The sequence below is a fragment of the Haliotis cracherodii genome, unplaced genomic scaffold (assembly GCF_022045235.1).
Source record: "Haliotis cracherodii isolate W230 unplaced genomic scaffold, xgHalCrac1.p SCAF_11, whole genome shotgun sequence".
Taxonomy (NCBI): Eukaryota; Metazoa; Mollusca; class Gastropoda; order Lepetellida; family Haliotidae; genus Haliotis; species Haliotis cracherodii.
This window is the reverse complement of record NW_027266266.1, coordinates 17,988,536-18,005,453: the sequence shown is the minus strand read 5'-3', so window position 1 is coordinate 18,005,453 and position 16,918 is coordinate 17,988,536. Positions and strand designations below refer to the sequence as shown.

General features: G+C 37.3%; 1 protein-coding gene across 1 annotated transcript in view; it reads right to left on the bottom strand.

The window, feature by feature from the left end:
- Window positions 1-16,644, bottom strand: part of LOC139456280 (protein-tyrosine sulfotransferase 1-like) — a 60,479-nt gene extending 43,835 nt beyond the window's left edge. Inside the window, exon 1 of the mRNA XM_071237904.1 lies at window positions 16,530-16,644. The gene's annotated coding sequence lies outside the window, so the exon portion shown is untranslated. The remainder of the gene's footprint in view (window positions 1-16,529) is intronic.
- Window positions 16,645-16,918: the final 274 nt, after the last annotated feature.

Sequence of the window (16,918 nt, the reverse complement as noted above, 5' to 3'; positions counted from 1 at the left end):
CGTTAAGTATGGGTTGCTGAAGACCTATTCCACGACGGAACTTCACGGGTCTTACATATAAATAGATACATATGTGTGATTCAAACACTTGTAATGAAAACAGAACCAGCAAATAAAAAATCATGATTTACATATTTAACCAAGATAAACAAGAGATTTTACAAAGTTATTTCGTCAAAGTTTTTGCCAATAATTGGTTGATGTAATTAATCATTCACAAATCTCCATCATGTGCAGGTGAGCACCTGAGGTAGCAATAAAAAAACAATGAAGATGAATCAGCGACACTTGGGTATTGATGACTGAAGTTATCAGGACACAGATCAAGTATTATATGGCAATAAACATGACGAAGTAGGGAGCAGCCAGGGGGATGTTTACCACTGTCACCTTTCACAATAGAGTTTTGTTTCCAGAACGTTCAATTACTGACATTACAGTAAGCCCTTGTTCCTAAAAATCATGAATGTGGTTATTAAAATGAAGAAAAATTTATAATACTTACATTAATATCATAATGTCATCAATTGAATAAATATGTGTAACATGATGTACTAGCCTCAGGATATTAATAATATTATCCATCCTCATCACATTTAATTAATTAAGGTCAATTCTGACAGTCACCAATTAGCCAATTTACCACAAAAACAATGTTTCAGTTTCACACCTGGTGTTGTTACTGGTAGATTGACTATGGGCCCTAGAGCCTGACGAGGCCTTCACTAGGGCTGTTACGATTCACTCGCGTATTCAGTGCATCGAACTGTATTCATTCATGAATTGAATTCGTTATTCGTGGCCACTAGAATCGAATATTTATGAAAATGCAATCATGTGCATTTACATACCCTGTACCTAAAAATATCCATAAGAACATATTATATGCATAGATTTCTTCAAAGATAACACTCTTATAATACTGAATTTGACAGTATTGTGGTCACTGGTCATTGTCGCATTTGAGCAGATACTAGTACCTGGATAAGTGCAGTATATAAATGTATAATATATTGATAATTAACAAACCATGTTACATAATTTATGTTATTGTTTCACTGAATATAACAAATAATACATCAGCTGCTGACTTGTTAATGTATTTGTGAATTAATATTCATATTTGTTACCCTATATTCATGATATGAATCATATTCCACTCATAGTGTATTCATTGCAGCCTTAGTCTTCAAACATACAGACCCTGAAACATTTAAATTTCTGAAATAGCCAATGCCAGTCCCACGCAATAGTTCAGCAAGTCTAGATTTGAAGTCTGAAAATGAATAGATTCTCTTGAAGTCCTTTCTCCAATACATAATACAACAATTGAAAATGAAGACAATAAAATAAATCTGTGCCTAAAACCTGTCACTAAGCCTTCTTCTACAGGAGATCCCAGTGTTAATGTATGGACTTTTATTATCAAAGCTTACAAGACAGAAATACATTATACTAGATTCAGTAGATTAGTGGCTTAACAGTCACAGACTGTAAAATATTTTCATTTCAAAGACTAAATGTCAGTCTGTGTGGTGAATAGTTCTTCCTTAAGTGTGCTCCATAAATGTAAGTACAAGATTCCCTCAAGGGCTGGTTGCAAGATTACTGTTAAACATTATCTTCATCTCTTTGCTGACACAGGGCTCTCTCCTCGTAGAAAGCAAAAGTCATCATGACCCACTGAGATACTTCCTGGAAGTTATCTCAAATTCTTAAGTGTCATACCAGCACTAGCAGATATAATGGAAAGGCATTGTCTTTTTTAAATCCATGGTTTACTAATCTGCAGACAGTAAATTTCACATACCGTACTCATAGTAATAAGTGTGCAAGCATTTAAAAAATTGACAAAGGGGGAGTTTATTAAAACTATACACAAAGAGTTGTACCGTATTTGACGTAATAAGCGTCCCGCTCTAATAAGCGCCCACGGCGATATTTGCTAATATATTGGCTAGTGAACAATCCAAATTAGCACCCCTTCCGATTGATCAATGTACACAAGACTTATTCATTTGTGTATAATATGTGTATTATATGCATCCCTCATTATGGGAAATTAAATTCTTGAAAAATATATTTGTCGTATATAAACATTTTAGGCTGTCAGCATGAACCACGAAACTTTACGTTCTTTCAAGTCTGTTGTTTTTTACCAAAATAATATTCTAATACGAGGCCCCTATTTCTCATTTTAAGAGCGGCTTGGGCGCTTATTTTGTCGAATATGGTATTTGTTTTCTCAGTTCTGTCGGTAGTGAACAAACTTACTTCAAATGTCAGCGTAACTAAAACTTTTTCCATGATTAAGTAACTAGGTAATTAATTATATACTCATTCTGTTCTGCTGTTTTCTGTAAAGAATCTTTAATAGAACAAAAACATAGGGACTGTCACTTAGATGTTTGGTATTTAGGAGTGGTGCTTATAACAATTACTCACAATATGGTCTAGAAGTTGGTCAAGTGGCGCTTATTGGAGCAGGACACTTAATACAGCAAATATGGTATGATAAATAAATCCAAAATTATGATGAAAGTCATTTGCTTTTGCTGTCTGCTAAAATATTTTACAGAAAGAAAAGTATTAATGCCACTGGCATAGGCCAAACTTTGTGGCCCATAATGTAAATGGTATGAAAGAGACTATGTGTAATAGCTGTTACTGTTATAGTCTGTCTTACAGACCCTGATACATTTATATCAACTACAGCCCATGCAAGTCTATAATGTTTGGCAAGTCTAGATTACTGCAGTATCAGGATGAAGAGAATCACTGGGCTCCCTTTTTATTAGATTTTTATTTTCTGTATGATATGTTCATTTCAGAGACTATATGTTAGTCTATTACTGTTAATACTGGATCGCATGGCAGATGTTTTGGCTTTGGAACATTTCCGCCTAAAAAGGCCCTAAAAAGGACACACAATGATTTGCTATCCTTGTTCAAGCAATAGGATATAAAACAAAACAAGCAGCTCAGTACAAGTAGTTCAACACTGTTAATATATCCACCTTATCTACAATCCTGCCTGCTCAGGTCTGTCAGTCAAGACAACAGTGAGTCTGCTGTCTTGAAATTGTCTTTTCAAAGGATTGTCTCTAAGTGTACTAGGCCGAAGAGAATGTCACAATAATCTGGCTTCGGAGTAGTCGCTGATGCTAGGTGAGGTGTAGAAGGTATACTACTGCTAGGAAAGTTAACATGCATAACAATCACACAGTCCCAATAGAATCCGATGTTAACTCTGATGCGATACCTCTCTGCATGAAGATCTCCACTGAAGGTCCCGTTAGTGGAGCTTTCCAATCAGCCAGTGAACTTTGAGGCTTCGCTTCTGAGTTCTCAGTAAGATTCAGCACAGAATTCATACAAGCATATCTGATCTCTGTTGATCAGAATCTGATAAATTATGTCTGTCATGGTACGATTCAGAATTCGTACAAGCATATCTGATCTCTGTTGATCAGAATCTGATAAATTATGCCTGTCATGGTACGATTTAGAATTCGTACAAGCATATCTGATCTCTGTTGATGGGAATCTGATAAATAATGCCTCACAGTCACGATACGATTCAGCACAGAATTCACACAAGCATATCTGATCTCTGTTGATCGGAATCTGATAAATAATGCCAGTCATGATGTTGTTGTTGCTGATATTTGAAGCATGCTGTTGAGCACCATGACATCTACATCGAAAAAGGAGTACACTCAAAGTAATATTTGTGTTGTGTGGGTTTTCTTTTGTTAAAATAGAAATTTCCAAATCAAGGTGGTATGAAAATATAGCTGAATACTTTTAGAAAGCTGAAAACTGATTGCCTCGAGAAGCCACCAATCCTTCATTGAAATTGGGTAGTCAAAGTTCATTCAGGATTCACCTGACACAAACGTTGATGTCCTTAGTTCTCCGTGCAGAGAGGTATCACATGGGAGCAGAAGAACTGATTTTAATGAGATTGAACAATCATATGGATTACACAGGGTTTTGTATCAGTTTGTTTGTAGGACACTGACTGTTTGTCGTCCAAAATGTCCTACAGATTTTTTATTAATTTGTTGTGATGTAGAAGAATTTCTTATCAAAAGTTCACAAAATAATGAAAATATCTTAATGACATTTGTCTCCATCAGTCATTACAATGTTTGACAATTCACTCATGAAATAAATCTTACTTGACAATTCATCAAGTGTGGCCTTTTCTATTCGGATTCCCACCAGGCAATCACAGTAGTTTATGACTGATTTGTTGGTGATAACTTGTATCCAACCAACCCACGATGGACTTTCGTTGATAGTCAGGACATCACTAGTGATACATCACATGACCTTATGCTATCAGCAGTATCAAAAAATGCCAAAAAACAACGGGACCCATGAAGATCCAGGTTAGAATAGGTCTTCAGCAACCCATGCTTCACATATAAGGCAACTATGCTTGTCATAAGAGGCGACTAACAGGATTCGGTGGTCAGGTTCGCTGTCTTGGTTGATGCATGTTGTTGTATACCAATTGCATGGATCAGTGATGTTAATCACTAGATTATATGGTAAAGAATCAATAACTTACAGACCGCCGTCATATAGCTGGAATATTACTGCGTTTAAACAACAAACAGTGATAGAAGTTGGCACTAGGCTAATATTAGTCCTAATTGCCCAATAGTTAGGGTATAAAAAGGACAAGTAGAAAATTGCCATTTTTAATCATGTTATCATTTTAGGGACTAGTGTTCTACAACTGTTAGTTTCTACTGCTGACAAACAAATAGAAACAAGTGCTGAATGAACAAGATAAGTTCTGTGCAATGTCACATGAACAGTCCGGATTAGTTGTCATATTATCATCACTGACCACTGATGATCCACTAATGACCCATCATAGGTTAGGCCATAGTAAATTAATTATTAGTTTTTTTATCCCACGAACATCATGCCTCATATTATGTCCCCAAGAACTTCACATGGGGCTCAATGTAACCACTGGTCATATCCCGCTAGTCCACAGCTCATTTCAGACTACTGGTTTATGTAAATTAACCAGATTCTGGAAGAAAACAATTCTCAAAAGTCTCCACATCTGTACTAGTTTGGGACTAGTGGCTCTGTCTCCCCTGCATCATACAGCGTTAGAATTGGCACTGGTCTAAAATTAGTCCTTGTCCAACTGCCCAATAAGGTACCATAAGGACCAGTAGAAATTTGCAATTTTTAAGGGTTCTGCTATATGTGGTCATCATAAGGACTTGTGGACTACAACTGTTAGTTTCTATTGCTGTTATATAAGTACAAATGGTTCTGCTATATGTTATCATCATAAGGACTTGGAGACTACAACTGTTAGTTTCTATTGCTGTTATATAAGTACAAATGGTTCTGCTACATGTTATCATCATAAGGACTTGTGGACTACAACTGTTAGTTTCTATTGCTGTTATATAAGTACGAATGGTTCTGCTATATGTTATCATCATAAGGACTTGTGGACTACAACTGTTAGTTTCTATTGCTGTTATATAAGTACAAATGGTTCTGCTATATGTTATCATCATAAGGACTTGGGGACTACAACTGTTAGTTTCTATTGCTGTTATATAAGTACGAATGGTTCTGCTATATGTCATCATCATAAGGACTTGGGGACTACAACTGTTGAATGAATAAATGAATAAAATTACTGTGTGGCAGGGTTTGAACTAAACCCAAAGCTTTACTAGCTACTAAAATAAAATGCTGTGCTTGAAACTAACAGTTTTAGTCCACAAGTCCTTATAATGATAACATATAGCAAATCCCTTAAAAATGTTAAATTTCTACTAGTCCTTATGATATCTTAACTATTGCAAAATTTGGCAGGGACCACATCTACAAGACCAGTGCCAGTTTCTACGACTGAAATGCCCTTGTAACGTTAAAACACATGGGGAAATTGGGAACTTTTAACTAGCCCCAGGCAAGCAGGCTAGTGTTAAGTTCTAACCCCAGTGTGGTGCTTTGTTTGATTCCTTGACAAAATATGCAATATAATATATACTCAAACCAAAATCGTAGAAAGTATGTGAAAATCAAGTAATCTAATACCCCTGCCTGAGCTCCTCCACGGCATAACTCTGTTCTGTTTACAGCAGGTGCCCCGTCCCAGTTCATTAGACAACGGGTCTATTATTCTACCAAACATTCACACTTCAAGTGAGTCGCCTCTAACAACAAGCATAGTCACCTTTTACAGCAAGCATGGGTTGCTGAAGACCTATCTAACCCTGATCTTCACGAGTACTAAATAAACTGAATATTTCCTTAAATATGTATTGCAGAAGTTTTTTATTACCTCAAATGTACATTGCATTAATGGTTGATTGTCAATAAACTGTATATTTCCTTAATTCTATAAATTTGCACCAATGGCCGATTGTCAATAAACTCTATATTTCCTTAATTCTTTATTGCACCAATCTTTGATTGTCAATAAACTGTATATTTCCTTAACTCTATACTGCAACAATAGTCATTTTTCAACAAATAGTAAGTTACCTTCAGAATACTGTGGTTATTATATCTTACCATAATTTTATATTGCAGCAATAGTTATTTTTCAATAAATTGTATATTTAATGTAGAAACTAGTTGTGGTCAGCTGTGTAGGTCGAAATTACTTTACTTACAATAATAATAATAACAACAACAACAACAACAACAATAATAATAATTTTTAAAAAAAGTTGAATTGATTATAAAACAAAAATGTTGATTGATTGTTAACAATTGGTCATTGATCAATTATTTAGTCATGTAAAACGTATTGCTTCTTGTGGTGTAGATGAGTGATCCAATATACGTAAATAATAAATATGCTACTGATTGCATCTCTGTACCAACCCTCCGACACTAAACTGATACAATGCATTGCAGAATCTGTATCTATTGCATAATCCAATAACCTCGCATCTTTGATGTAGACAGAACGGTTGGGGGATTGGGCAAATAGTCCTTGAGTGATTAAGGGTATAATTCATTTGGCTCACAACTGGGGTTATCAATCAAGTGTGATAACAAATCAATAAGTATTAAGTATAAGTGGGCAAAGCTAGGACAGGTTCCAAGATCAATACACAAACAAATAGCTAATCAGAAAACCGGTCGACTCATTTCGCCTACACAACAGATGACATGAACTTGTCATACAAAGGAAACTTTAGGAGCAAACAAATTCAGAGCAATGACCATGAATGTTGGTCACCATAATAATATGGAACCAACTATTAACAAAATGATCCCTGAGGTCGTATATTGTATTAAATAAACAAAGAACATGTTTTCTTTAACCTATATTTAAGTAAAAAGAATTTTAGGCTAGGCTTTCCAATTTTTCAATAATTCATATGAGACTAAAAATGCTGCCTGCTTGTATCTCTATCAGTCAGTGATAGTTAGGGATTTACAGGGATTTACTAGGAACTATCTATTTGTAGAGTCGAGGTGACTCAGTAATGAGTTTTAGGGGTCCAACATGGTGTCTTGGCAACTGTAATAGGTGAGGTGAAATGGGGTTTAACATAGTGTTCAGGATAATTGCCATGATGGCACTTATATAGCGATGTACACGCATCCGTGTGGCTGCTTGTTGAATAGCCTAGTCGGCAAACGCCGGTCTTAAACTACTTATAGCAATCCCTCTAAGATACCATGCCACAGTTTTAACATGAATATCCCACTCAAACACAGTATACTGACACCAGTCCTTGTTTTGTCCCCTTAATGCCGAGTGCCAGGCAGGGTAACAACAAGTACCACCTGTTCACATTATTTGGTATGACATGGTTGGGGATTGAACCACCGACCTCCCGCTCTCTTGTTAGGCAGAAACTCTATCACTAGACCAAAGGGGTGGTTCTAATTGCATTTTACAAACTAGTCTGTCTTACAGGCCCTGATACAAATGTATCAAAGATAACCCCTGCAAGTCTAGAATATTTGGCAAGTCTAGATTTTTGCAGTATCAGGAATGAATAGTCTCTGGGCTCCTTTTTATTAATTTTTTATTAAGATAATAAAACAACTATTTTTTTTTCCGCACGATATGTTCATTTCAGAGACAAGATGTTAGTCTAGGGCCAAACATGAACATGGGGCTCCTGTGAAGACAACATGTGGCACACTTCGCTTGATTTCCAAGAGGCTTATTGACCTCATACCATTGCACATTTTAAGACGTCTTCAGCCTATTATCTGATTATAGATGGGGATTTCAATGTTAATTACTTGTTTCCATTCCCTATTTATATGCACATATGATGCAATACTTTTGTCTGGCAGAACCCTAAAAAGTGAATTAATCAGACTTTTTGCATGTATTTGTAACAATGATACTATGAGAGTCCTTAAATTCACTAGGTTAAGAACTTGAAGAAACGTGATGAACACACACTGAACTAGAATGAATATTCCTCAATTACACTGTCAGCGTTGGACTTTATAGGAACTCCACTGAGCTGATTATGGTAATCTGTTTTCAGCATCCAAACTATATACCGTATTCGACGTAATATGCACCAAGGCGCTCTCAAACTTAGAAATAGGGGGCCCTTATTAGAATATAATTTTGGTGAGAAAAAAAACAGAGTTGAAAGATTGTAAATTTCGTGGTTTATGCTGACAGCCTGAAATGATATAAAAGAAGAATCATTGCATATTATACATGATAGATATATTTTCCAGAATTTAATTGCCCATAATTAAGGGTGCATATAACACACAAGTGCTTATTATACATGAATAAATAAGTCTTGTGTACATTGATCAATCGGAAAGGTTGCTAATTGGGATTCTTCACTAGCAAATATATTAGCAAATATGGCCGTGGGCGCTTATTAGAGCGGGGCGCTTATTACCTCGAATACAGTACTCACAATATTCTCACTTGCCCTCATTTAACCTTATTCTGCCAAATCGGGCTTGTAGTAATTTGTTTTCTGGTGTTATTTTTATGACACATTCATGCCTCATATGTCAGTCTGGACTAAATCAGGGTTTCCGTGAAGACCACATTTGTTTTCTGCGTATATTCTGTAACTGTCATGTACCGCCTCTGTGGCCTAGTGAATAATAAAGCGTCTGCCTGGAGAGTGGAAGGTCAGGGTTTCAATCCCCGGCTGCATCGTACCAAAAGATGTTACTTGTTGTTACCCTGTCTGGCGCCCAGCATAAGAGGCTAATACAAGGACTGGTCGGATCGGAGTCAGTTTACTGTGTCTGAGTGGGGTATTCATGGTTAACTGGGGCCTGATATCTCAGTGGTCTCGCACTATAAAACCGGCATTAGTCTGGACGAGTACACCCATGCACGCACACACATTGCTATGTACCGTATTCGACGTAATAAGCGCCCTGCTCTAATAAGCGCCCACGGCGATATTTGTTAATATATTGGCTAGTGAACAATCTCAATTAGCACCCCTTCCAATTGATTAATGTACACAAGACTTATTTATTTGAGTATAATACGAACTCGTATGTTATATGCACCCTTAATTATGGGCAATTAAATTCTTGAAAAATATATCTGTTGTATATAAACATTTCAGGCTGTCAGCATAACCCACGAAATTTATGATCTTTCAACTCAAAATAATATTCCAATAAGAGCCCCCTATTTCTAATGTTGAGAGCGCCCTGGGCGCTTATTACTTCGAATACGATAAGTGCAATAAATTTTGAATGCATAGTTAAGTCTCATTTCATCCCATCTGCAATTGTTGAGTCCTGTTTAGAAAAAGAACACATTTTCATCTTCAATGAAGTTTCTGCCAATATTTATTCCCCCTTTCATCCAAGATCACTCTACCTCCCCATAAAAAGGAAATCCTCTTAACTTTCTCATCCTTTCACAAATAATGTATAAAGCAAATATGAAACATTTATCTACTTAAACAAAGAATATCATGTGGGACAGATTGTTTTTCGCAAGTTATAAATAATCCCCAGACAAAGAGTACATTTCAGATTCATAAGCTACATGTCTGCATACTTGAAAGTGTAGCAGGCAAGAAAGACTGAGATATCTTAGGAAAATAAATACAAACGTATTGCCAGTAAAATTTGGTTACTATCGGAAGTATGTTACCTTTAACGACAAGACACTTCACTAACAGACAACAGATGATACTCTAACTTCATGAAATGACATCGCAATACTTGACTCACATCATAACCGTGCTAACACAAAACCTTCAGAGATTTAAATAATAATGAATAAACAAGGAATACAAGTCCCCATTAACAGGTAGTTCTAAAATAACAAATTAACACAACCAAAGCCTAGAAACATTTGCTCTTGTCCATGCATAACTAGTTCGTCCAATCAAATCCAGCTTTGATACTGATTTATTACATTGATACAAGGTACATAAATCATGCATCACATCACAACACACGTCCGGATTCATCAATATGCTTCATTCCTGCGATGGAAATGAACTCAAAAACAAAGCAAGCCCAGAGGGCTAGTGGGATTTCTTTCCTGCTAGCCATTCAAACAGTCACGTCCTTATGAAACAAGACCGCCTCCGTGGTCTTGTGGTAGAGCGTCCGCCCGGAGAGCGGAAGACGTTAAAAGATTGTACTTGTTGTTACCCTGTCTGGCGCTCGGCATTAAGGGGCTAAAACAAGGACTGGTCGGCTCGGAGTCAGTATACTGTGTCTGAGTGGGGTATTCATGTTAAACTGTGGCATGGTATCTCAGTGAGCTAGTACTATAAATCGGCATCAGTCCGGACTAGTACAAGCAGCCACACACACACATACACGTGCATGCACGTCGCTATATAAGTGCAATAATCTTGGACGCGACGTAAAACCCAATTTCACCTCACTTCATCTTATGAAACAAGAAAACTTTCAAAATAAATTTAATCTTTAATTTACCATCAAGACATCAAAATATTAAGAATCATTCAGAATATTAAGATTCAGTGAAATCAGAAATTGCATACATTATTCATTACAAGAAAGACTCCAAATGTTGTGCCAAATGTCTAGTTCAGCGATTTGATGGTGAAACGAGAGGATGACAGATAAATTACAGCATCTGTCCAAAAACCTACAGGCCCTACGGGCTAGTCAAATGATAATTTTATTATCCAATGGTAATTTCTATTAGCCTCTTGGGCCTACGAGCAAGTGTTAATTTCTATCCCTGAATTCATCTATTTCATTTTCCTATGGGAATTGTGTTTAGGTTGAATCCTGAATGTGGCTCGATCAGTAGATACGGATCTCCACAGTCCTGTGCCCAGTGTCCATGCCTGGGCATATTAACTGGACATATTAACTGGCACCCTCTGTTATACTGAGACACTACTTTCATCAGCAGGCCTGTTTTCACCTAACTTGCCATACAGGTATTTCACTAGAATCTGTCAGTAGTTTCAGCTATTGGTCAGTAGTTTCAGCTATTGGTCAGTAGTTTCAGCTATTTGTCAGTAGTTTCAGCTATTGGTCAGTAGTTTCAGCTATTTGTCAGTAGTTTCAGCTATTGGTCAGTAGTTTCAGCTATTGGTCAGTAGTTTCAGCTTTTGGTCAGTAGTTTCAGCTATTGGTCAGTAGTTTCAGCTATTGGTCAGTAGTTTCAGCTATTTGTCACTGGTAATTTATACCAGCCTGCAAGTAGGTGAAGTCGATCTAACACATTACAATGAACGAATGACTGACCCCTTTTTGTAGGAATCCCAAAGTGTATTGCAGTGTTCACTTAACATGCTGTTTAAACAGCTTACCCTTAGCTGACTCAACAGGTCTACATTAGCGTAATCAAAAAAAAGTCTTATACAAATGTTTAAAAAAAACACAACCTGAGTCAGCTTTTATGATCTGGTTCAGCACAGATTTAAATATTTAAATTCAACCCATGGGGATTTCAGGTAAGAATATAGGCCCCCAGCAATCTAGGCTTATCATAAAAGGTGACAAAATGAATTGGGTGGTCAGACTCAGTGACTTGGTTGGTTGTGTGTCGTTGTATCCCAATTGTGTGGATTGATGCTCGTGAAGTCAGTCACTCAATTATCTGGTACAGCTTGATTATTATTTACAGACCCCTCTCATACAACTGGTTTATTGCTGAAAGCGGCATAAACAACAAACAATAAATTATTCAACTATATAAGATAGCTATGTGATAAATCACAAAGAACAATAAAGAATGATGCATGGCTTATGTCACGAAACATATTGTTCTATCAAGACATCATTTCAATCTTACAACTTGATAATGTAAATTGGATGTTATTTTTTAGGGTGAAGTGTCTTGTGAGTTGTTTCCAGTAGAGGTAGCTGGGAAACACAGATAAAAGCAGTGGCCGAACGATGGCATCCATAAATGGGAGAGATTTAACAATCGGCATTAGGAGAAAAGGTACAGATAATCAATAATGCAAATTGTGAAAATATGTGGGAAATACCAAATTTACACCCCCCTGTTCATATAATGAACTTGTCCAACATTGCCGAGGTCAGATTCTATTTAGGGAGTCATTATTTAAATAAAGGTAAATATTTTCAAACCTTGTACACTTCATTAATATCCTTAAAGAGGCTGTACATAATATTGATATCTCATATAAAAAATAAATGACTCATAAGCACCCCTCATGGTTTATTCTCCCTGCAGTGTTTTAGTGTACAATAAACATCACCTTTCTTTTCTTAATTACATTCACAGCAGTCAGGTAAGACATGTACATCTATAAAAACTTCACAACCCCGTAAAGAGATAATTTAACTACAAGTGACAGCCACATGTACAAAGTCTGAGTTGTCAAATTCTGACATGTCGTGGTAGCCTTGAGCCACTTAACTGCGACATATATCAAATTTCTTTCAGTCTAGCATTTTTATGTTAAAGCTTACAACAGCCCATATGTGTGAACTGTAAAATCGACTGAAACAATGAGAACAAGTATAGACAAGCAGACAAGCATTAGGGCATTTTGTCACAGAATAATTCATTAATTGTTTGATCACCTTCATCAAAATGGATGAGTGAGTTGGGTTTAATCATGTTAATGGTGCTTTTAACAATCATCAAGTTACATCCCGGTGTGTCAGCTTAACGGAGGATGAAAGCCCTAAGTGATGCAGGTCTCAGACATTTACCACATTGGCGAAACCCACAAGCATGGGGATGGTGCTGACAATGGCATAAAAACACTATTTTAGTCAATAATGTAGACAAGTAACCACGGTAACCTTTGTCCCAGCAATGAATTTCTTACGGTTTACTTCTTCCGGGACAATTCCAAAATTTTTATGTTTGCACATCCCTGTAATTATCCCTTGAGTGAGGTCCGAGATGGAAAGGTGACAGCTTAATACATAAATCATACCAAGGTAGTTTCAACATGTTGCAGTGCATGTACAATATCAACCATGCTGATTTACTCACTCCTCATTAACACCTGTCAAAGGTATTATTACAAGCATGTCCTTCCATACAGGTTTGTTTATTAACACCTTCTGTGACCTGAGGTTCTCCGCTCCAAACAACAAAGACTGGCTATAATTACACTTTTCCTGTGTATTTGTCAAACGGAAAGAGGTGCAATAGCTGCCCAATACACAAATGACGTCAATCCGTGTTTAATAATGACTGAAATAGCATAAAGTGTCACCATGCCCCACAGCATGCAGAGAATTCTTATTTCACAAGCTGCACCAGTCAACTGAGAAACCTACATACCTTGTGCCAAGTATGATGTATATGTCAATGTAGTGATATTCAACAGCTGCTGATACTAGCCTGGCAGATATTTGGCATAATATGTTTAGATGCAGGAAGTGAGTTTATTCAACACACACTAAAAGAAACTGTAATTTGTATGCAATATGTATTAATATGCGTATCTGTGCATCTTCAGGGTTGAACAATGTCGGAGGCTACTCTCTCTCTACAATGTATGTGGTTCATTTCCGGAGCCCTACACTTTTGTTTTGGTTTGTTGTTTAACGCCGCACTCAGCAATATTCCAGCTATATGACGGCGGTCTGTAAATAATCGAGTTTGGATCAGACAATCCAGTGATTGACATCATGAGCATCAATCCACTCAATTGGGAGCCTGACCACCCGATCCCGTTAGTCGCCTTTTACAACAAGCATGGGTTGCTGAAGACCTATTCTACCCCGGATCTTCACGGGTCCCGAGCCCTACGCTGGTGATGTTGCTTGAATAGGGCTAAAAGCGGCATAAAATCATACTCATTCACTCTCTCTCTCTCTCTCTCTCTCAAAATTGAGTCTTTTTATATCTTTTCTCATTTCATTTGTTTTTGTCAGTCGACCCCGTAAACCAAACAAATAAAATATAAGGCCTTAATTTCTTTCTTAGAGCGAGGCAATTAACAGCACCATGTATCATACACCCTTCTCTTCATGAAACACAATTCTCTATATCATAACAGGTCTATGGATATGAAGGGAAGCCATCATTCTCCTGAGGCAAGGGAGTTAACGATAATAAAAGTCCAGTTTCCACATTTGCCGAACTAGGCTTGAGCCTCAGATGTAATTTTGGTCTTATGAAAATCATGTAATGGGTGAGGTGAAATGGGGTTTAATGTCGCGTCTAAAATTATTGCACTTATATAGTGACTTGCATGCATGTGTGTGTGGCTGCTTGTACTAGTCCGGACTGATGCCGATTTATAGTGCTAGCCCACTGAGATACCATGCCGCAGTCTAACATGAATACCCCACTCAGACCAGTATACTGACTCCGAGCCGACCAGTCCTTGTTTAATTCCCTTAATGCCGAGTGCCAGACAGGGTAACAACAAGTACCATCTTTTAACGTCTTTTGGTATGACGCAGCCGGGGATGGAACCACGGACCTTCTGCTCTCAGGGCAGACACTCAACCACTAGGCCACGGTCAAATCATGTAACGAAACAGACTACCGGTTCATAAACAACATGGGGTCTGCTGTGCAAGTAATATGAAAGGTGGAATCTGCTGGGTGAAAGGGGGGTCCACAGATGGGACATTACATGTAACATCGCTATGGTCAAGCCACAAAATTCTAGTCGAGTTCAATTATATTGAAGTAGTGACAAATCTTGCAACTAAGGTTGTGACAAACATGATAACTGGCATGAAAACCTGATATATCAAAATAAAGGAAATAACCATTTAAGGTTTATTTGTAAACTTGAGATCTTTTGCACATATATGCAGAGAGGAGCATTTTACAATATATTTTTATACCATCTTGTATGTCACCTTAACACTGATAGACACCATTGTCATAGACACCAAAGTTCCTCTGGATTTTCACTTGTGCCAGATTATGTGACCCTTGTATACATGTATCCTCTTGTATCGATACATGACCTCAAGATAAAGAGGTATCCTGGCATAGAATATTACAACACACAGAACGTGCTGAATACATAATTAGACCCCTAACACACCAGTAGCATACTACAATAAAATCTAAAGTATCTACAGTATGCAAAGATGGAGACTTGGAAAGCAGACACTCTGTTTTATTGATTTTTTTTATCATGTTGAATATGTGGCAAAATACATTTCCCCCAAGTAACCATTATAATTGGATCCAAGACCACAATTCTTTCACTATGTTCCTGGAGCTATACTTAACCCATGGCCATTCACGATATGCCGTGATCACCATATCACTGTAAGTTCAACAATTTTGTCATGAAATGGAAATATGAACTGATTTTCAAAATAATCATGTCAATGAAATAGCACCACAACCAGGATGTATATTTCATTTGATTTTCAGGAAGTCTCCGATTACATGAAAGCATTAGGCCCCTATGTACGTTCACATTAATGAGCTGTTTCCAGCCTGACAGATATATTCTATAATGTATGGCATCGCATGGCTTTCATTACATATTACAAATTCCAATAAACGACCCATTTCAACCTACAAACCTCTATCCTCATATCATAAGCAAGCAAAAAGAAGAATTATATCAAGTTGAGCATGATCTGGAACCTTGAATAATCAATAATAGGCCTATTGGTTTGTTCATTTTCTACAAAGCGGTACATGGATACTGTTACACAACCAACAATATAACTATGTATTTGCTATTCCGATGGCACTGCACAGTTGTGTGTTCAAAGTTTACGGCATACTATGTCATAATTCTTTCAAAGGCTAATTTGTGAAACGTCCGATTCACAAGCAGCACCGCTTTGACTCCACGATTGTAAACAATCAGCGTCGCTCGTGTAGAGTTGACCTTTCTCGTTTATCGGCACAACAGCGTGGGTATTTAAATATCGTGCACTGAAAGAACTTGGCAAGAACTTGGCAAGAACTTTAGCGCTCCGTATCAATGAATATGTGACTCTACATAGTCTTAAACTATCGACTGAAGCAGATTCCATTCGCCATCCTCTTTCATTGCAGGCTCATCAGCCGAAGATAAACAAACGAAGCACATACAAACCCAATGTCAGTTCCAAACATTCAGCGTAGTTTGTAAGCCTACCTGACGCTCTGCCAGCCCGCCGGGCAGATGGTGACAATATACATCCAGGAGTCACTTTGGTATATATCCATGGATACAGTTTAACAGACGATGCATTTCGCTCTCAACTGATCCGACGCTGCCGCAGCTGTCAGACAACAACACATGGGGATTTCTACTTCCGGTGGTAGCGCCACCTAGTGTTTGATAACATTGATTGCGCGGGAAACTCAAATACTGAGCGGCAGGTGATATTTCGGATCTGTGAGCATTTAGGGTTCTTTTCATTCATTGATTTGTCAGTCTATTTCTTTCCTAAATTAAATTTGTTAATTCGTTATGCGTGGTAAAATGGGGAGATTATACAATTTCTTTCTTTTGGGATATTCTATTTCTATTATTTGAAAGGT